This window comes from Centroberyx gerrardi, chromosome 13, assembly GCF_048128805.1.
Source record: "Centroberyx gerrardi isolate f3 chromosome 13, fCenGer3.hap1.cur.20231027, whole genome shotgun sequence".
In the NCBI taxonomy this organism is placed as follows: Eukaryota; Metazoa; Chordata; class Actinopteri; order Beryciformes; family Berycidae; genus Centroberyx; species Centroberyx gerrardi.
Genome location: NC_136009.1, coordinates 4,794,841 through 4,817,152, shown reverse-complemented (window position 1 = coordinate 4,817,152; position 22,312 = coordinate 4,794,841). Strand labels below are relative to the sequence as shown.

Genomic DNA, 22,312 nt, shown 5'->3' with positions numbered 1-22,312 from the left:
GTTAAAGTCTCCAGAAATTGCTATGAATGCATTCGGGTGTTGTGTTTGTAGTCTGGCGGTGACTGAATTGATGACGTCACACGCCGCGTCGGCAATAGCTGATGGCAGGATGTAAACAGCAACAAAGATGGCGCATGTGAACTCCCTCGGCAGATAATATGGACGAAAACGCACGGCTAACAGTTCGATGTCCGGACTACAGAAACGGTCCTTCACAGTAGCATGTCCGGGATTACACCATCTGTTGTTCACAAGCACTGCAATCCCCCCTCCTTTCTTCTTACCGCTCTGTCTGCAATCTCTATCAGCCCGTACAGTCTGAAAGCCGGGGACTGTGGCATTAGAGTCCGGAATATGTTCCTGCAGCCATGTCTCCTTGAAACACATAATACTGCATTCCCGATATTCCCGCTGTGTCCTCGTCAGCGCCCCGAGCTCATCCATCTTATTCGCCAGGGACCTCACATTCCCCATGACAATCGAGGGAAGAAATGGTTTATATTTTCTCCTCCTTGCTCTCCGTATGGCACCGGCCCTGCATCCCCGACATCTCCTCTTCAACTCGTCAGGGATTTGAGGTCTCGCTCCGGGCAGTAGTGTAGGTTTGGAGAGCGCAATCTGCTGTTCCCGGAGGTAAACAATACCCCCACTCCCGTTGGCATAGTGACCCGGCATCTAGATAAACACAACAGTATATTATTCGAATGGCAAAAATACGTGATTCATATATTTTGTTACATTATAAATATGTAGCCTAATGATTATAATGTTGCGCAGTCTGTATTGATAGTTTTCCCATGACGCAGCCAAGGGCATCGAGAGGCATATTCAGGTCAGGCAGGCAGTCAGTCAGCAGTAAGAAACGCTTCCTGAGATGGCCTCTAGAGGGCAACTGTCACTAAGAGATGAGCAACGGGAGACAGAGCCTCCTGTTGTGAAAACTAAAGTGAAACTTAACCTTCCACAATTAGCTCCAAACTCGCCAAACGGGATTTGTAAACAGTAACCTGATAATAGTCTGCCCTACAAACTTAACGATAGGTAACGTTATTACCTTGTGGTATTTAAGTAACGTTAGTGGAATTATTGAATTGAATTTGAAGTGAACACGCGCTGTGGGCCTGTAAGCCCCCCCCCCTCTCTATGGACATAACTGGTTAAATATATGTTTAAAAACATACACATCTTTAGTTTGGCCAACTTACAATAATTTGGTAACTGGTTACAGTTGTTTTTTCAAGCTCAGGCAGCTTTTATTAAGTTATTATTATTATTTAGTTTTGTTTTTGTTTTTTTTTAGAGCGAATGTGTTTTTTTTAACAAATAGGGTACAGTACATAGTCAGTTGTATATACATAATCAGTTGTATCAAAAAATGTTCAAAAAATAAACACAAGAACTTGTTTGGGACATTGGGAGAACTGTTGTATAGAGGTCATTGAGAAAAGAATATTGATAACAATTATATGAAAGTTTGCATTTCAAAATGATCATAACATGTCACTACCAGTTCCCTCTCATTTGTTGATGTCATGACACATCACACAACCTACTGCACCAATCCTCGTTAGTATAGTGGTGAGTATCCCTGCCTGTCACGCGGGGGCCAGCCGCGCGGATAGTTGTAACAGGGATTTTTGCCCAACTAATCGGCTTTTCCGACCGACCGCGGTTCGAATCTCACCTGAGCACACAATTGTCACTCCTTACTAAAGTATTTCAGATGCTTTGTTGCTTACAATTTATTAGGAAAAATCATTAAATGTAACAAATTCACGATTTTGGTGTCTAATCATTGTTTGAACATTAAAAGCCATAATAATAATGGAAGTCAAGTATCATAAGGGATCTTCCTTTATTTCCCTCAGCAGACATAATCTATTTATTCAGCCTCTGTATAATATTTTTTTGAGTCCACTTGTATATTACAACCTTGAATTTTAAGATGAAGATAATGAAGGAAATTCTACCACCTGCCTCAGCAAAGCATTGTCCTCACCCTCCCAGACACCATAACATGGACAGAGGGTATGGTGGTCCCTGGACTGAAATATATTGGAACAGAACCCGTTTGTTTGTATTGTTTCTTTTTATCATAATCAATATCAATACTTTTTTTGGAGATCATATTGATGTCATATTAGTAATCTATGAATTACATGAAAGGTGGATATGAATAAGATACTATTTTATTTGAATGATTTAATGCATGAGATGCAAACCAATAAAAACAGAGAACACCTTGTTCAGAAGAAATCAGGTTATAATGGGAAATGATTCCCTGCATTGAGTGTGAATGGTATTCAACTTCCCTTGATACATTATTAAAAGAGCCTTTAACCTCACTCCAGCTTCTTGATTCTGTTGATCATTTGTTGGATCTTACACTGTCTGCCTCAGATAGTTTAAGATGATTTGTGACATTAAATTAAAAAGCAAGAGAATCAGTTTCCTTGAACTGTTTAATTCAACTATTTGTATTTCACAGCAATATTCAACATGTACAACACTGGAGTCATTGTTTGATTAAATCCAAACATACTTTACTACATTAACTCTTTTACACACACACACACACACACACACACACACACACACACACACACACCCACACACACTAGCATTCATCCAACCTGTAGTAAAAAGGCTAATCTAGGTGCGTCCTGGTGGCTCAGTGGTCTAAGACGCATGTGTAACCTCGTGGAGGCAGAGCAGGCTGTATTGGAGGCAGACCAGGCTGTGATGGAGGCAGAGCAGGCTGTGATGGAGGCAGAGCAGGCTGTATTGGAGGCAGAGCAGGCTGTGATGGAGGCAGAGCAGGCTGTGATGGAGGCAGAGCAGGCTGTACTGGAGGCAGACCACACTGTGATGGAGGCAGAGCAGGCTGTGATGGAGGCAGAGCAGGCTGTGATGGAGGCAGAGCAGGCTGTGGCGGAGGTCCCTGAACACCCACTCTACAGTGATGATAATATCACAACTTAAATGACAAGTAAACAACAGCTACAATAACTGATCTGAATCCTTTTTTGCGGACTATTAACTATTTGGTAAGAATTCAATGACATACTTTGAGCCGATGTTTCAGTGGGCTCAGGGAACACCTGCAGCAGCTGTGGAGGGACAGGAACAGTGGTCTTCACTGGGACTGAAGGTTCACCAGTTCCCTCTCCTTTGGTTACTGTGGCTCTTGGTGGATTCCTCGAAACCTGGACCTTGCGTGGTGCAGGAGGACCTGGTGAGGTGAAATATCAATTTTAGAGGATTTGAAACACCAGCCATGACATATTAAATTTAGAGTAATGTGCACCTGATGTAATGATTATGAATATATTTACCACGTAAGAAGGAAGTAGGCACACATAATGGAAGTGTCCCCTGGTTTAGATAATGCTGCCGTTGGACTGCTCAGGACTGTGGAAGAAAATCAGAGTTACTCTCCCTCCCTGATACTGTGTACAATATGTGCCTTATAACAAACACTATACTTCAGAAATATAAACTGTGAACTCACCATTCCATTACCCGATGTTTGACACAGTAAGATCTTTTTATCTTAGCAGAACACAAGAAAAAAATGGAACATGAACACACAGCCAGAACATGGCCAAAATAATAAACAAAGGTAATAAACAAATCAGTTATAAGGGAACAGTCCCTCAAGACTGATAGAGAAAAACAAGTAACAAAACAAGAGCCTATGAACACATTTAACGCTATATCAACACATTTATTCATTAACCTATACTATAGGCTGCAATGGAGACGTATACAATGAAAACATTACAGTCATAGCTCATCATATTGGCTAAACTATGTGACCTATTAAAAGGCAATACTGTTTATGATGAAAATTTGGAGGAAGGCTGATGGCAAAACAGCCTAAACATTGCCAACATTATGTTTAATCAAAGCACCTGCAGCTAAAGACCGATCTTTTTTTTTTTCCACGTTCTGGAGGCATTTTTTTAATTTCCAGAGTAGATGCACTTCAGCCAAAACTCTGCCGTTTAGTCCCGCTTTAACTAACTTACATACCTATACACTCTGTACTTGTAGTGATGACAGCCAGGCAGTGTCACAATGTTACATTCATAAAATACAATCAATCAGTAATCGTATATAAAGCAGCTAGCACAAATATTACTATGAATTGATGAATTACTACGTTATTAGTTAACTAACGTTATATCTCTTACCTGAAGCAGTAGCGCAGCTCTTAAGTTCAACGAACGATGAATGAAAGTAAGAATTAAATGTAGCTCTAAACAGAAATATGTAAGTAAATCAGCAAAAAAAGACGGCGATCACGCACAGAAAACTTCTTTAAACGTCTATCTAGCTCATAGCTAGTCAATCCAACTACCAACCGAGATCTTCTCTCTTCTTTCCTCCCCTTTCAACTGCCTTTCACTCTCTCGCCTTCAAAACTCGAAACAGCGCCACGAGTCCATTGGAGTCCACGTTGCGGCCAAAAATATATTACATCCGTAGTGGTTTAGCACTACCATAGAGAATGAATGGGAAACGTTTTAGGGCGGTTTAGCTAAACAACTCTCGGCTCCCGCACAGGAGACCGGGGTTCGATTCCCCGACAGGGAGGTACAACCTTTTCACATCTGCCACTTAGACTCCTGCTAATTGGTTTGGAACAGCCCTTACAGTTTTTCTCAGTCGCTTTGGTACATTTGAATGGTACTGTTGAATAGTCTTACCCCCCAAAACATCTAGGCATTAGTTCACTGCATAAGTCATTACATGCAAAATGGTTGAACCAGTTGTCATAATCTGTCAAGCATATTTTCTATACATTTTTATTAGACTTTTTTTGTAAATGTGTCCTGAATTGATGAATTGCTCTCAGGTGAATCTTGACTTTCACTAATGAAGGGGAATGTGTGAAGCATTAGATCAACCAATGATCAACCAGTTCTCTAAAATAGCTCAGAGGTGCATCTCATGAACCTTCAATTGGCAAGCATATATAGACAGAGCACAGCACAGTGTTACAAGACAGGAACGTCAGGTGTAGAAAGACTGCACTGTAATTCCCCATACAGCGCTGCATGTACAGTATGTTTACATTTCTAATTTTGTATTTTTTTCCTTTGTGCTGTGCAGTGTTGTAAGTGTTGTCTTGTCTTTTTCTTTTCTGTATCGCAATGACATGGTCTGTCAACAAATTACAGTACAAACAGTAAAAGCGTAAATGTGAATCCTGTCCAATCTCTTGCAATTACGTAATCTCCCACATACAGTAATGTGTAACTTTGTACTGTTGAAATTGATATATGCCATACAGAAAAAGTGCAGCCATGTGCATTTTCAATCATTGTCATCAAAACCTTAACCATAGTTTACATCAGAAAATACTTACAGAGTACACTGTTATATTGACAACATGGCTAAGCATTTTGACTATCTTGTTTGTAAACAATGACACAAGGCCTTGTCATTCTGATGGCACTGACATGTTCATTGACATAAATATTTACTTTTGAGAGATAGACTAAGGATTTTGAGCAAGTTACGGGCTTTTGCAGGTAATCCATTGTGTGGTGCTGTTTGTACGAATTGTTTCGAGAAATGCACTTACTGTTTTGCAAATGTTAAGGATGATTTGAGAAATGTACCAAAGCGACTGAGAAAAACTGTAATATGGCAAACCCTCCACGTGAACGCACAAACGAAGGGGGAGTGGATAAGGTGAGGGGTTAAGGCCCTGACACACCAGGCTGACGGTCGGCCGTCGGCCAATGTTGGGCCGTCGGTAAGCGTCTGTGTCCCTAGTTTTTGCGGTGTGTCCCGCACCGTCGGCACTAGTCGGACCCCCGTCGGCGGCTTTTCGGCCGATTGAGCATGTTGAATCGGCGGCGGAGCCCGTCAGTGAGAGAGATCACTCTGATTGGCACGAGAAGACAAGCGGAAGTGACGAAAGCAAAAGCAAACGACGAAGTCACAAGCCACAAACAAAAGACCAAGGGCTGACAACGCCAGTGCCATTTGCAACTTCTTATCAGACATATTCTCGATTAGTAGCAAAACCGTCTGTGATGAGCGAGAGTGGTGTGAAAATGGTAAGCAAACGCTGCTTTGTTTACGGTTTGTATATCTGCAGTCCTAGGTCTTCCGGTTTCCCTTTTTGAATGACGAATACAGATTTCCCCTCACGCAGGCGCAGAACGTACGTGCTAGTTGGCCGTCGGGTGTAGTCTTTGCGGTGTGTTCAAGTGCAACTTTTTGGACCAGACGCAGGCGACGTGAGGCGACGCAACAGTCGGCCTTCGTTGCCGCTGGTTCTTTGACGTCAGTTTGGTGTGTCAGGGCCTTTAGGGGCTGGTTTGGGATTGGGCCATAGACCCCGATTAGATGGCTAAAATCAAAACCAGAAGGGCTCGCATCACAAGGACACCTTCACACCTTCCCATGTTAGTATAAGTCTCTTGCTTCTGCTAAATCACCTATCTGGTTTCCGTAGTGTAGTGGTTATCACGTTCGCCTCACACGCGAAAGGTCCCCGGTTCGAAACCGGGCGGAAACACTCTTTTTTTTCTTTACTGTAGGGTCTGGAGACTGTTTTCTTGCTACCAATACCTACAAATCCAACTTTACATTCTGTAGGAAGCAAGTTTTAGAAGAGGGGTGTATAGCTAATGTTACCCTGCCAGCTAGTTAGCTTTGTGTAGCAGCTAAACTGAAGTTTAGATACAGTGGTGTTTAATGCCTAAATGTCTCAAAATACACTAAATACTGTGAAAAAAAATCTGTTGCTGCATCCTTCTAACTTCAGCTATGTTGGAAGGCTTGTGTATCGCTACGCCACCCCACTGCCCAAAAAGGATGCTTGCATTGGCCGGGAATCAAACCCGGGCCTCCCGCGCGGGAGCCGAGAGTTGTTTAGCTAAACCGCCCTAAACCGTTTCCCATTCATTCTCTATGGTAGTGCTAAACCACTACGGATGTAATATATTTTTGATGTCTCCACTAAATGCCACTAAATAGGGTTTCCCCCGTCATCGAGGTGTAACGTTCAAGAGGAGAGAGCTCCGGTATCTCCTCGCCCAGCCGGTGGTGCTGACACAACAGTCCAATGCGCTTCTTGGCGTCAACCTTTATATCGGACAATTTTTTTTTTAATTTTATAAAGGGTTCTCCTCTCTGAGTTGCAGCATTAAATACTGCTGTGACATGTTGCCACTCAACAAACTGTTTCTGGTTGGTGACGCCCGAACTGAGGCCACCGGGGACATTTCTCTTTTCCGTCTTTTTGCCAATTTCTCACACAGAGAATGGAATGACAAGTACATTTACATACACATCAGTATTCATTCAGGGCGTTTCATTGACCATATATGGTTAATTGTAGGAGTTAAGGGGCGGAGTATGAAGCTCGCGCACGTGCGCAACATTTCGAGTTGATTGTGATTTATAAAGGGAAACCTGCGTAGGACGTGCGTGCGCACTGTGTTATAAATCAGAATATTTTTGTGCGTAAGCACTTTCTGTGTTTCGTCCGTACGCAACCTTTTGATGTGAATCCTACGCACAGTTTTATAAATGAGGCCCCTGGTCATCACCCCTTTCACTCCCCAGTACTGTTCAGGAAAAGCGGCATAAGTCTCTAGCCAGACTCTTCTCTTCTACCTCTGCGTTTTAATTCATGAACTGTTCTTGAGGAATCACTGGCACCAGTCCTCGTTAGTATAGTGGTGAGTATCCCCGCCTGTCACGCGGGAGACCGGGGTTCGATTCCCCGACGGGGAGGTTATTTTTTCATACTTTATCAATGTCATACAAATGCCTTGGCTTGGACTGGCATAGACGAAACACCAGAATATCCTCATATAGACTTTAGGTGTAATGATAAGAGAAATCATTCTTTAAATGGAAGGCTCCTGCCTCATACCATGTTCCTCTCATTTGTTGATGTTAAGAAACATTCTCCGGCAACTTGTTGCGTCAGTCCTCGTTAGTATAGTGGTGAGTATCCCCGCCTGTCACGCGGGAGACCGGGGTTCGATTCCCCGACGGGGAGGCATGGTATTTTTTTTCACTTACACAGTAGAACCTCACAAATTCAGTAGTTGTCTTTTACTGGAAAGTTTTCCCTGCCTCTCTGTCTGCAGCTGCCGACTCTGTGGTGTCTCACATTTCACTCTTGAAACGGTTAGCCAATCAGGGGTCGTTAATATTAATGAGCCTTAAAAACACAGCAACAGAAAGAGCCTGTTCTTGATAAGGCTCAAGAGAGATGCTGGAAAATGAACGAGTAAAAACGGACTGAGAGTGTTGTTGGTACATGACACCACACAAACAGCTTTGAATGGACCGAGTTATCGGTTTACCAATATATTTGGCAGATATCGTCTTTTTATTGAATATCGGATATCTGCATGTCCATCTCTTTCCTCTGGCTTAAAGGCTACTTCTGCTCACTAGGCATTCATTTTGTGGGCAGCTTTGCAGGTTTTTGGAACATGCACTATCTTTTTCACTTATATAACCAGCGTTGGTGGTATAGTGGTTAGCATAGCTGCCTTCCAAGCAGTTGACCCGGGTTCGATTCCCGGCCAACGCAGCTGATTTTAATAGCTGTTTCTATATTGAATGGGCCAGTAGGTGGCAGTAAACACTGGTACAATAAGGAATAATTCCTGAGGACACATCTACAACTTTTGAATTGTCAGTGGACAGCCAAAGGCGGGACTGAGAATTATAATTCCTGATCTGTTATGATACATCTGAACGTCCAACAAAAAATGAAAACAAAATCCACTGGACTTAAAATGCTACGGCGACACTTACATGTATAATTATAAAACAGCCTTAATCAGGGACTATTTTACAACTGAGATGCAAGGTGAATGCAATCAGCCAAGTGCGTAGCTGACTCTCTGTATGTTAAATTCAACACAAGTATAATTTGGCCTCAACCATTGCTTTTATCTTCCCTCTCCCCCAATTCACATTACTTCACTGTCTTACTCCTGCCTTATCACCACTCAGGTTTCCGTAGTGTAGTGGTTATCACGTTCGCCTCACACGCGAAAGGTCCCCGGTTCGAAACCGGGCGGAAACAATGTTTTCTATGTTTTTTTTTAACGGCTTACACGCCTTAATATAATAAAGGCTTTTTAATATTTTTCACTGCAAAAACTGTGCCTTGGTATTATTTTTGAGAATGGCCCTTTTTACATTTTGGATGTTTTATAAATTTACAATTTATAAGTTCCCATTTGGCAGACATACACAGACAGGACATAGGTACCAAGAGGCAGTGCATAGAGGAAGCCAGACTGGTTAGGATCATACAGGTTATTCTCAGAAAGGAATTCAGAGACTTGATTAAAGACTGTGCGCTCAAGTATCTTGGAAAGGAAGGTGAGGAGTGAAACCGGCCTGCAATTTTCAACCTGAGATGGGTTGAGTGTAGGTTTCTTTAGCAGCGGGGTAACCCGAGCTTGCTTAAAAGCAGTGGGGAACACACCCATTGTAAGTGAGGAGTTGATGATGTGTGTGACTGCAGGGATAAATGTGGGCGAGATGGCCTGCAGGAGGTTGGAGGGTATGGGTCCAATGGACAGGTAGAGGGACGAGAGTCAAGCAGAAGCTTAGAGACTTGCTCCTCTGTAAGATGGGAAAATGATAGGAGTGAGGCCCTGTTAGCTGGCAGCGGCAGACTTGAGCTGGTCAGGCTCAGAGAACTGATTACTATGAGAATTAAGAAGGCATTAGTATAACAATGAGCAAGTGTGAAAAATGTTCCTCCCCGTCGGGGAATCGAACCCCGGTCTCCCGCGTGACAGGCGGGGATACTCACCACTATACTAACGAGGACTGGTGCCAAAAAGTTCACTAGAGTTCACTAGTGCGCATATGTAAACGGTCACAAAAATGGCATGCGGCAGATAAGCTTGTTTTATACTCTGTTATGAGAGTCTTTCAGACATGTTCTGAAGGTCAGAGGGAGCTTCTGTTTGGGGGTGGGCGATGCAGTTTGAAAATGTGAATCCATGAAACAGAAACTTTGATCAGGAAGGTTCTCTGCAAAAATAGGCTACATTCGACCAACTTTATATTGTGGCGGTGCGGCACAAACCTATGACATAGGAAACAACCGTGGTGCCATTTTGTTTGAACAGACAACCGGAAGCACACGCTTTCACTTCTGACCTATGACTAGTTCCTGTTTACTACCCCGGTCCTTTTTTTGACAGACAGCCTGCAGCACCTCCTACATATTGTAATGTTCTGAAAAACCATGAAGGTTCAGGCTTTCAGAAGTTTGTTTCGGGTCTCGAGTACAGACGCATGCTTTCACAGTAATGTGTCCTGGGTTACACCAGGCTGCTGCTTCAGCCTGAAATGCAAGCACTTCTCGCGTATAGGCAAGCATTGACTGTCCCGTCTGCTGGCCGGCTAAAACTTTACAGATAAATCACGTACTGCCACTAAGCGTAGAGCTAGAACGTCGTAAAACGTTATAAGTTCAGTAGTGCAAAGTAATTCAAAGGTAGTGCAAAAAAGCAGCAAAAAAGTAGCAAAATTATAGAGAAAAAAATTAGAAACAGTAGTGAAAAGGTGGGAGCTGCTGTAATGGCTGCCACCCACGACGACAGTGCCACTGCTACTGTAGTGAGAAAGAGTTTCAAGACTTTGGCCTCCTGGTGACTTCAGACTAGTTGGAGCCCGACAAGATTTTTGTCAAACAGTGTGATTCTAGTTTGGATTAGGCGTTCTTGTGTTGTGTCCAAGACCTTTGTACAAGAAAAAGGAGAAGTGTCCAAATAATGATGGAAGAAAAGTCTCACTTTAAAACAACTAAAGCTGCAAGGAAGAATGAAGGATGGAGTAAAAAAGTAAACAGGATAATTGAAAAGGGAACTAACTGACAAAGCTTGAACCTGAGCCTTCCAGTTGAAGGATAGTCCCTCGTATCACTACGCTACCCCACTGTCCAAAAGGAAACTTGCATTGGCCGGGAATCGAACCCGGGCCTCCCGCGCGGGAGCCGAGAGTTGTTTAGCTAAACCGCCCTAAACCGTTTCCCAGTCTTTCTCTATGGTAGTGCTAAACCACTACGGATGTAATATATTTTTGGCCACAACATGGACTCCAATGGACTCATGGCGCTGTTTCGAGTTTTGCAGGCGAAAGAGTGAAAGGCAGTGAAAGCGGAGGAAAGAAGAGAGAAGATCTCAGTTAGTAGTTGGATTGACCAGCTAGATAGACGTTTAAAGAAGTTTTCTGTGCGTGATCGCCGTCTTTTTTTGCTGATTTACTTACATATTTCTGTTTAGAGCTACATTTAATTCTTACTTTCATTCATCGTTCGCTGAACTTAAGAGCTGCGCTACTGCTTCAGGTAAGCGATATAACATTAGTTAGCTAATAACGTAGTAATTCATCAATTCATAGTAATATTTGTGCTAGCTGCTTTATATACGATTACTGATTGATTGTATTTTATGAATGTAACGTTGTGACACTGCCTGGCCGTCATCACTACAAGTACAGAGTGTATAGGTATGTAAGTTAGTTAAAGCGGGACTAAACGGCAGAGTTTTGGCTGAAGTGCATCTACTCTAAAACTCTAAAACTACTAAAAAAATGCCTCCAGAACGTGAAAAAAAAAAAAGATCGGTCTTTAGCTGCAGGTGCTTTGATTAAACAATGTTGGCAATGTTTAGGCTGTTTTGCCATCAACCTTCCTCCAAATTTTCATCACAAACAGTATTGCCTTTTAATAGGTCACATAGTTTAGCCAATATGATGAGCTATGACTAATGTTTTCATTAAGTCTCCATTGTAGCCTATAGTATAGGTTAATGAATAAATATGTTGATATAGCGTTAAATGTGTTGATAGGCTCGTTTTGTTACTCATTTTTTGTCTGTCCTTGGGGGCAAGAAGAATGTTGATATGAATATTGAATACTGAATATTGATATGAAGCAACAATTCTGTTTTTTAGTTACGTGACAGCATTAATGAATAGTAAAATTATATCTAATCATGTTGATCTACCACAAAAATATTCTTCAGCTACATTATTTAATCTTGACCTGTGTTCAACACAAACACAATGAGGATCTTAGGCTATCAGAAGAATGCTAAACTGGGGTCTATATATTTACAACACAGTATGCAAATTGTTTTATTTTTCTTCTTTTAAGTTGTGCAGAAGTCATCATCATGGCCCAAAAACCTGGTCTTTTCTTCCCGGTGAAGCTGAAAGTCTGCTTTCGAAGGGGGCCCTTGGGCTTTTTGCGGCAGGATCCTTCTGAAGCAGCAAAAAAGATCAAAAATGACCGCTCTTTGCAAGACAGATCAGCACCAGTGAAAGAGGAGGTGGTCAGGAAGAATGCTGTTACTGTCGTCTTCCAGAGGGGAGGAGACTATACTGACCAAACTGAAGTACTGGGGGAGTATATCCTCCAGTTTGGGAAGTATAAGGGCAAGACCTTCAGATGGCTCTTGGAAAATGATGTAGGATATACCATCTACCTCATCAGAAAAGTGGAGGAAGAGACAAGAGCTGGCACCTGCTCAGCAGAGGGGCACAGCAAAGATAGCCTGTTGTCTTTCCTGGGATATGCCCACACATACAAAGAAATTAAGGACCTGCTGGCCTATGAAGCAGACAAACAGACTCCACCAGTGGCTGTCATCTCTGAGGGAGACAACTTGGTTGGCTTTGGACGGTGGGCAAAGAGAACCTGGAGAGAAGTGTGGGAGAACAGGGCTGATGGCTATGCATCTTTCATCATGGCCAAGAAATATCATGCAGGCACACAGATGTACAATCTGCAGAGGTACTTGCTCCAGCAACACCAGGAGGAAGCTGCAGTGACAACTGCTGCCACACCACCCTCCTCTTCCCAGGTTTCTCAACAACTAGGTCAGTTGATCAAATATATCCACAAATAGTAAGTCAACATTCACAAATAGTACTTAAGATACGTATTTAATATGTTATTACATATTTTAGTCATGGATGATGATGAGGAGTTGGAGACAGCAATGCTGAGCCTATCACCCTCAAAGTTGGGATGTGAGTAAATTGTTTTGTTTATATTAAATTCATGTTTTAATTAATGAACTTGTAGATCTTTCAGAAATGTCCTATTCTTCAAGAGTGAACATATCCTCTTAACAATTTTGGTTTAATATTCCTCTAGGTTCAGCACCACCAGCTGTCACAGGAGCTCCAGTTGTGTCTACAGGCAGAGGTTTTTCTCTATCAGTCTTGAGGGACTGTTCCCTTATAACTGATTTGTTTATTACCTTTATTATTTTGGCCGTGTTCTGGCTGTGTGTTCATGTTCCATTTTTTTTCATATATTTCAGTCCAGGGACCACCATACCCTCTGTCCATGTTATGGTGTCTGGGAGGGTGAGGACAATGCTATGCTGAGGCAGGTGGTAGAATCTCCTTCATTATCTTCATCTTAAAATTCAAGGTTGTAATATACAACAAGTGGACTCAAAAAATATTATACGGAGGCTGAATAAATAGATTATGTCTGCTGAGGGAAATAAAGGAAGATCCCTTATGATACTTGACTTCCATTATTATTATGGCTTTTAATCAAACAATGATTAGACACCAAAATCGGGAATTTGTTACATTTGATGATTTTTCCTAACAAATTGTAAGCAACAAAGCATCTGCAATACTTTAGTAAGGAGTGACAACTGTGTGCTCAGGTGAGATTTGAACCGCGGATACTGGATACTGGATAACAGATAACTTTGACCTCAGAAATAGAACTTCAACTGAGATAGGGGAAATTCTAAATAAAAGGGAAAAAAAGAGACGATTAGTAGGTGCTGTATATAATATTCTTATCAAAGCTGAGGGCAATGAAGAACTGCTACAGAATATATATAACAAATGGAATAAAGATCTTGGTATGGTAGATGCAAAAAAGAAATGGAAGGAATGTTTACAACTTACATATAAAATTACCACTAATGAAAATTTACATCTAATACAGTATAAATTAATGACAAGAATATACTATAGTAGAGACAAAATTCATAAGTTTGACCCCAGCTCCTCTGATAGATGTTTAAAATGTGGCACGCAGAGTGACTCCCTCATACATGCCTTTTGGTATTGTGAGAAAATTAGAAAGACTTGGGAGAACATTGAAAAATGGATTTCAAGAACTTGTAATTGTATAGTAGCATTTTCACCAATGATTTGTCTCTTTCAAAATGTTGGGAAAATAAGATACCCAACTGGATGGCAAATTCTTCTTTCATCATTAGTTTATAAGAAGCTAATATTGCAAAACTGGAAAAATAAAGAAGCACCTACACTTCAAAAATGGAAAACATTAATGAAATATTACTTGAGCATTGAAAGGACAATGTCGGTGGACAGCAACAAAGAGAAACAATTTCACAAGATATGGAGCTCAATTTATGAAGCTCTATAGATAGTGGAGCCGCAAAATCACCCAGCATCCATAAAATTTAAGGAACCCTGTTTTCGTTTTTATTTTGTTTTGTTTTGTTGTGTGTTGTATGTGTGTGTGTGTTTGCGTGGGTGTATGTGTGTGTGTGTGTGTACGTGTGTGTTTGCGTGTGTGTGTGTATGTGTGATAAGTGTGTATATGTATGTGTGGGTGGGGATGCTATATTACCTGTGATGACAACCATAGGTGACTGTATGATATTTGTGGATGAGCAATTTAAACAGGGTCAAATCATGAAATGATGATGAAATGAAATTTTTTTTTGTTTTTTTTTTGAAGAAATTATGATTATGTAACATGTTGAAGATTTAATGTATTGTATTCAGACCCTTACTCACCCAATAAAAAAAATAAAAAAAATAAATAAAAAAAAAGAGATTCGAACCGCGGTCGGTCGGAAAAGTTGATTATTTGGGCAAAAAACTCTGTTATGGCTATACGCGACTGGCCCCTGCGTGGCAGGTGAGAATTCTACCACTGAACCACCAACGCACAGAACATCAGCTTTAACCACGTGTGTAAAGGGCAATTTTTAGTACAGCGATTTCTGATAGTTGCCACAAGCGATGATCACATTTTATGTTCGGTCGCAACGACATGTTGTTTATAGTTCAAGCAATGGCTGATTTGTTTCTTGGGTGTAAACGGTGTAAGTCAAGTGATGATGGAATGTTGGTGACATTGTAGTGATGTCCATCGGATGATCATAAATTGCTGTACTATAACCTGCCCTTAATGGAGAGGTAGGACAGAATGCAGGATGCACAAGGATAGAGCACAGGCTAGGGAGTTTTTTTATCCATTACCATTCCAATCATCTGTAGCCCATACTTACCATGATGGAGATGATCCTGTAGTGAGAAAGATAACAGCAGCCATGATAACAATAAAGCTGCAAGGAAGAATGGAATGATAGAGTAAAGGAAATAAGGAAATAGGATAATTAAAAAGGGCATTGACTGACAAAGCTAAGCCTTCCAGTTGTAAGATGGTCCCTCGAATCACTACGCCACCCCACTGCCCAAAAACGAAACTTGCATTGGCCGGGAATCGAACCCGGGCCTCCCGCGTGGCAGGCGAGAATTCTACCACTGAACCACCAATGCCTACTTCCCCCATCTTACCATTGGGAGAATAAAAAGGAAACGGAAGGAGAGACATGTGGCGACGTGGTAAGATAGATGAAGACATGTTGGTTGAATTTATTTAGTCTATTTTGTCTATATTGTGAAGAGTCCAAGACAAGGCATCTGTTGGACAATGAGTAAGTTTGAAAAATTAATGCAGACATCTTCTAACCACCACAGGGAACAAAAAGGGAACTAACAGATCAAGGAAGATCAGAAAGAAAGATAGAAAGGGAAAAGACCTTTATTTTTAAAAAAGTCTGTACATTTAAAATAGGACAGAGGGAAGAACATGGATGAGGGTTTGGATGGTTTGATGGTGGCAAGGAAAAGGAACACTCCCTCTTTAACAGAGAAGGAAAAATGAGCTAAGAAATAAGAATTACTGAGGGTGACAAGGACAGATGATAAAAGGTGGACAAAATGTGTTTTGCCTATCACAGAGTCCAAGACAAGGCATTTGTATAACAATGAGCAAGTATGAAAAAAAAGAACCTCCCCGTCGGGGAATCGAACCCCGGTCTCCCGCGTGACAGGCGGGGATACTCACCACTATACTAACGAGGACTGGTGCCAGATGATTCACCACGAGTCATTTTGTGTGTCATTTAAAAATGTAGGGATAAAAGGTATGACCTGTTCAATGATTATTATCGGTGGTCATACAATGTTTATATCTGTAGTTATATGTAGTTTAGTTGATTAGGTGCCCTGAGTATTGACAGGAGAGAATCAACCTATGGTTTCTTGGTTAAGGACACCTACAAGCTGTTTCACACTGGTGCGACGAATGCGGGACGGATTTGCGGTATATTCGCGGTATATTCATGCAAGAATCTTCCTTGGCATGCTGTCATTAGATCTGATTGAGCAGACCAGTCAGCTGAGCACAGGGCCCGTCAAATTGTCATCACAAAGCAATTCACAGCAATCAAACAGCAAGATGTCCAAACAACACTACCTCAGGTGCCAATAAGAGACAGAAAAAAGAAAAAAAGGGAATGTGCAAGCCCAAATGCAAGGTATGTTATTGTGCCCGCGGTCCTTTGCTGCATGTCCTCTAGGGCTGCACGATATTGGAAAAAACTGACATTGCAATATTTTTTTTTTCTGCGATATATATTATATATATAAAAATACAGGAATTTTCACCAAATGACTTGAATAGCTCTATCAAGCCTTGCCCCTTTAAGAAGGTGGCCTTGTGGGTAACCTGCGCGGGTGACGTAGTAGGAAGTGAGTGTGTTTTTAGCCGCAGCCAGAGTGAGTTGCAGGATGCTAAGTGAGTAAAGTTAAAAATATAAAATAAAAAATATTTCAAAGACAGTAAAAACTGTCTTGAGCTAAACCTGTTAGCAGGCTCTGGCTCCCCATCCACCAACACCTCTGCCTCCATCCACACCTCTGCTGCTAATGCTCCTACACTGGACTTGCTTGCTCGCCTGCTTGCTTGGCTTTCCTCTTCCTCTGTATAAGCGGTGAAAGTTGTTTTTTTTTAATTCTCTTTTTATTGAAGGTTTTACATAAAGACAGAAACAGGCGAGCAGAAAAATAATTCATACAGACACTAAATGTACTCACACCTGCCTGCCCATTCCCAATTCCCACACCCCCAAGCATGTTCCCAATCTTATACATCCACATCCTAGCCCTCATCCCCCCTACACATGGACTGACAAACAAACATAAAAGATTGAAAAATAATACAGATAATGGAAATGAATAACATACTAAAAAGTAATACAGAAGAAATTAACAAGACATACATCAGTGTGGACCTGTATACGCCCATGTTAGCACTATACAGTACATCCTAGAGTTGCAAGCACCTTGGTGCATACTAGAACACATGTAGGCCCACACGTAAAAATAACAAAAATTATTTAAAGGGGTTGGTCGTGTGTTTAGACTAGCAGAGCACTTATTTTAGAAATACAATATATAAATTCATGCCTATTTACATAGAACCTTTAAGATGATACATCACATGAAACATTCTTAACGAGCAGGTCAAGGCTATATCCAGTCGTCATAAAGAATAGGAAAGGAGCCCAGATTTTGTCATATCTGCTCACAAAGTCTATGTTGCTATATATGACTCTTTTTAGTTTAGCTATTTTGGCAAGTACATTAGACCAGTCTTGAATAGTAGGAGCGGAAGTGTCCTTCCATTTGCAGTACAGTAACTTTTTAGCGACTGTAAAGGCTATAGCCAACCACTTGCTATTAGGTTGATTCACAAGTCTGGAGAAGATACCAAGTAGGCAAATTGCAGGATCTGGATCTATTTGTGTTCTTGTTACTTCACTAACCCCATGATAAACCTCAACCCAAAAGCTCTTAATTGTAACACAATCCCAAACCATGTGCAGGTAGGTCCCTTCCTTAGCTGAGCATTTCCAGCAGATGCCTGTTGGTCTGAGGCCAACCCTGTGTAGCTTGCTAGGGGTCCAATGGTACCAGTGCACTAGGGTTTCCCCCGTCATCGAGTTGTAACGTTCAAGAGGAGAGAGCTCCGGTATCTCCTCGCCCCGCCGGTGGTGCTGACACAACAGTCCAATGCGCTTCTTGGTGTCAACCTTTATATTGGATAATTTATTTTTTAGTTTTAGTTTTATAAAGGGTCTGGCTCTTGGAGCTGGCAGCATTAACTGCTGCTGTGACATTTTGCCTCTCAACAAACTGTTTCTGGTTGGTGACGCCCGAACTGAGGCCACCGGGGAAATGTATCTTTTCCGTCTGGCTCCGGCTTTTGCCATTTTCTCACACGGGAGAATGGAATGACAAACATATTTACATACACATCAGTATTCATTCAGGGCGTTTCATTGACCATCTATGGTTAACTGTGGGAGTTAAAGGGCGGAGTACGAGGCTCGTGCACGTGCGCAACATTTCAAGTTGGACTGTGATTTATAAAGGGGAAATTGCGTGCAGGTGTGCGTACACACAGTTTTATAAATCTGATTATTTTTGTACGTACGTACTTTTCCTCTTTTGTGCGCACGTAACCTTTTAGTGTGGAATCCACACAGCTTTATAAATGAGGCCCCAGATCCTGCTGCGCCTCCAACCTTACTGTTAAGGCCCTGACACACCAAACCGACATCAAAGAACCAGCGGCGACGAAGGCCGACTGTTGCGTCGCCTCACATCGCCTGTGTCTGGTCCAAAAAGTTACACTTGAACACACCGCAAAGACTACAGCCAACGGCCAACTAGCACGTACGTTCTGCGCCTGCGAGGGGAAATAACTCTCCATACCATATGTCTGATAAGAAGTTGCAAATGGCACTGGCGTTGTCAGCCCTTGGTCTTTTGGTTGTGGAAGAAGAAAGGAAGAGGTGGAGGCAAAAAATAAGAAGAAACCGCACTAAATGGGTGAAATCATGGATACTCCAGCGACAGGCTCAAGGGGCTTTCCCGAACCTATGTCGAGAGCTGGAGATGATGAATGAAAAAAATGAAACCTCCGATTTTAAAAATTTCGCTCGGCTCTTTCCTGTTCAGTTCCACATGTTGAAGGAATTTATCAGTCCAATCATCCAGAGGCAAAACACGAACTACCAATCAGAGTGATCTCTCTCACCGACAGGCTCCGACGCCGATTCAACATGCTCAATCGGCCGAAAAGCCACCGACAGGGGTCTGACTAGTGCCAACGGTGCGGGACACACCGTCGGCCTGGTGTGTCAGGGCCTTTACCCCTCTTCCTGTATCGGACCATCACTTTATAACCTTCTCCCTTCCCATCTCACCCCCCACTTTCCACTCAACATCTACTCACACTGTCACCACCCGACGCAACCTAAAAACTCTCTCACCTACCTCGCTCTCTTCTGCTGTCCTTTCCTCACTTCCCTCAGTCGAGCAGTTCTCTCTCCTGTCCACTGAGGAGGTCTCCACTACTCTTCTATCCTCTCTTTCCTCCTCTCTTGACTCTCTCTGCCCACTCACCACTAAACCAGCTCGATCCTCTCCACTCGCCCCTTGGCTGTCTGAATCTCTGCAAACTCATAGAACAGAGCTTTGGGCAGCTGAGAGGAAATGGAGAAAATCGCAGCGCCCTGACGATCTCGCTGCCTACCACCTTCTCCTCTCCAACTTCACCTCTGCTGTGTCAGCAGCAAAGACTTCCTTCTTCATTACTGAAATCCAGTCTTCTGCCTCCAACCCCAGTAAACTGTTTTCCACCTTCTCCTCCGTCCTCAACCCACCCTCCCCTCCCTCTTCCCTCTCAGCTGATGATTTTGTCACCTACTTTGCTAAGAAGGTGGATGACATCAGCTGTTCCTTCCATCTTCCAGCCACTAACAACACTATTCCTTACTCCAAACCTGCTTCTCTGCCCCTTGTCCCTGGGCTTGCTTCCTTCTCTACCCTCTCCCCAGAAGATGCTCTCACACTTGTCAGGTCTAACTGAGCCACCACCTGCCCCCTTGATCCTATCCCTTCCACTCTTCTCCAAACCATCTCCACCGACATCACTCCCTTCCTCACTACCCTTATCAATTCCTCTCTGTCCTCAGGCCTTGCTCCAGCTGCTCTAAAGACTGCCAGTCAAGCCTCTTCTTAAGAAACCCTCCCTTGACCCTGCTGCTATCCAGAACTACAGACCTGTATCTCTTCTCTCATTTCTATCCAAAACCCTTGAGCGAGCAGTTTCCAGCCAACTTTCTCTCTATCTTTCCCATAATGGCCTCCTGGACCCTCTTCAATCCGGTTTCAAGGCTTCTCACTCTACTGAGACTGCACTCCTTGCTGTCACAGAGGCCCTGCACACTGCCAGGGCTTCATCCCTCTCCTCTGTCCTTGTCCTCCTTGACTTGTCTGCTGCTTTTGATACAGTTGACCATCAAATCCTTCTCTCCATCCTATCTGAACTGGGAATCACTGGATCTGCACACTCCTGGTTCGCATCCTATCTGTCTAACTGCTCTTACCAGGTCTCATGGAGGGGATCTCTGTCCAGACCATGCACTCTTAACACCGGTGTCCCTCAGGGCTCAGTCCTGGGGCCCATGCTATTCTCTCTCTATACTAAATCCCTTGGCCATGTGATCTCCTCTCATGGCTTCTCCTATCACTGTTATGCCGATGACACTCAACTCTACCTCTCCTTCCCCCCCTCAGACACACAAATTGATGGACGCATCTCCACATGTCTCAAAGACATCAGTGCTTGGATGTCTGTGCACCACCTCAAGCTCAATCTTGCAAAGACGGAGCTAATCTTTCTCCAAGGGAAAGATTGCCCTCTCACAGACCTCTCCATCTCCATTGACAACACTACTGTGTTACCCTCTCAGACTGCCAAGAACCTCAGGGTGATCCTGGACAACCAGCTGTCCTGCTCTGCCTACACTGCAGCGACAACCCGCTCCTGTAGGTTCTCCCTCTACAACATCTGCAAAATTCGCTCGTTCCTTACGAGGGAAGCGGCACAACTCCTGGTCCAGGCACTTGTCATCTCCCGCCTGGACTACTGCAACGTTCTTCTGGCCGGGCTACCTGCCTCTGCCATCAGACCTTTACAGCACATTCAGAACGCTGCAGCCCGTCTGGTGTTCAACCAACCAAAATTCTCTCACGTCACTCCCCTCTTCCGGTCGCTTCACTGGCTTCCCATCTCTGCACGCATGAAATTCAAGACAATGGTACTCGCCTACAGGGCAGTACATCAGACTGCACCCCCCTATCTGCAATCTATGGTCAGGTTCCAAACCTCGCTTCGTTCCCTCCGCTCCTCCACCCTTGCAGGTCGCCTCGCCCCTCCATCGCTACGTGGGCTCAGAAGTCACTCATGCCGGTTGTGACTCTTCTCATCCCTGGCGCCACAATGGTGGAACGAGCTCCCCCCTTCTGTCAGAATGGCCGAATCACTGCCCATCTTTCAGCGTAGACTAAAGACACATTTCTTCAGGTTACATCTGGACCCTTGTTGAACTAACCTTTCTTACCCTTCTTAAACTTTAAAAAAAAAATAATAATTTCAACAAATGTTACTTATTCCTATTAAAAGTCTTAGCTGATGAAGACTGTGATGCACAGTTGGTTTCACTACTGTTGACAAAATGTACTATTGTAAGTCGCTTTGGACAAAAGCGTCTGCCAAATAATGTAATGTAATTGTTGATCTCTTTCCAGTAAGCATTTGTCCCAATGTGATGCCAACAGAAGGTCTTTACTTTTATTCCTAAAAGCTTCCACTCCACTTCTTAGTTGGAAATATTTCCACCAAGGTAGTAGGACAGGAGAGATTGCTGTGTTCAATTCCGTATATGATTTAAATCCAACATCTGTGTATAGATCAGCCACTTTGGAAACACCACTTCAGCGAAACTCCTTCCATCGGAGTGGCTTCTTGCCTATAGTTATAGAGGGGTTGTCCCAAATGGGTGTCCATGCGGACTGTGACACCATTTCCTTCGTAGATTTATGAATCAACCTCCAGATGTTGTATTGGAAACTCAGACAGGGGTGAGGCTCATCCACTCCTTGCTGTTTAATATATATAGCATCTTTCAACTGAACAGGTAGCATAAAGTGCTGCTTGATGTTAACCCATGATGGCTTAGGATAGGGAGATCTGACCGTCATTATAAACTTATTCAATGTGAATGCCCAATGATATAACTGGAGATTGGGCAAGTTAAACCCTCCTTTATCTTTAGGTGTTTGCAAAGTTGTAAGGCTAAATTGT

At 42.8% G+C, this 22,312-nt stretch overlaps 7 non-coding genes and 1 pseudogene across 7 annotated transcripts; 6 read left to right on the top strand and 2 right to left on the bottom strand.

Annotated features, from left to right (window-relative positions):
* The first annotated feature begins 6,465 nt into the window (after positions 1-6,465).
* Positions 6,466-6,538, top strand: trnav-cac (transfer RNA valine (anticodon CAC)). Its single transcript has one exon. It is a non-coding gene; the product is annotated as a tRNA-Val (tRNA).
* A 1,151-nt stretch (positions 6,539-7,689) lies between these two features.
* Positions 7,690-7,761, top strand: trnad-guc (transfer RNA aspartic acid (anticodon GUC)). The gene has a single exon. It is a non-coding gene; the product is annotated as a tRNA-Asp (tRNA).
* A 199-nt stretch (positions 7,762-7,960) lies between these two features.
* Positions 7,961-8,032, top strand: trnad-guc (transfer RNA aspartic acid (anticodon GUC)). The gene has a single exon. It is a non-coding gene; the product is annotated as a tRNA-Asp (tRNA).
* Positions 8,033-8,503: 471 nt separating this feature from the next.
* Positions 8,504-8,575, top strand: trnag-ucc (transfer RNA glycine (anticodon UCC)). The gene has a single exon. It is a non-coding gene; the product is annotated as a tRNA-Gly (tRNA).
* Positions 8,576-9,003: 428 nt separating this feature from the next.
* trnav-cac (transfer RNA valine (anticodon CAC)) lies at positions 9,004-9,076 on the top strand. Its single transcript has one exon. It is a non-coding gene; the product is annotated as a tRNA-Val (tRNA).
* A 686-nt stretch (positions 9,077-9,762) lies between these two features.
* On the bottom strand, positions 9,763-9,834 carry trnad-guc (transfer RNA aspartic acid (anticodon GUC)). Its single transcript has one exon. It is a non-coding gene; the product is annotated as a tRNA-Asp (tRNA).
* A 6,270-nt stretch (positions 9,835-16,104) lies between these two features.
* On the bottom strand, positions 16,105-16,176 carry trnad-guc (transfer RNA aspartic acid (anticodon GUC)). The gene has a single exon. It is a non-coding gene; the product is annotated as a tRNA-Asp (tRNA).
* Positions 16,177-17,973: 1,797 nt separating this feature from the next.
* Positions 17,974-21,554, top strand: LOC144542126 (uncharacterized; annotated as a pseudogene).
* Positions 21,555-22,312: the final 758 nt, after the last annotated feature.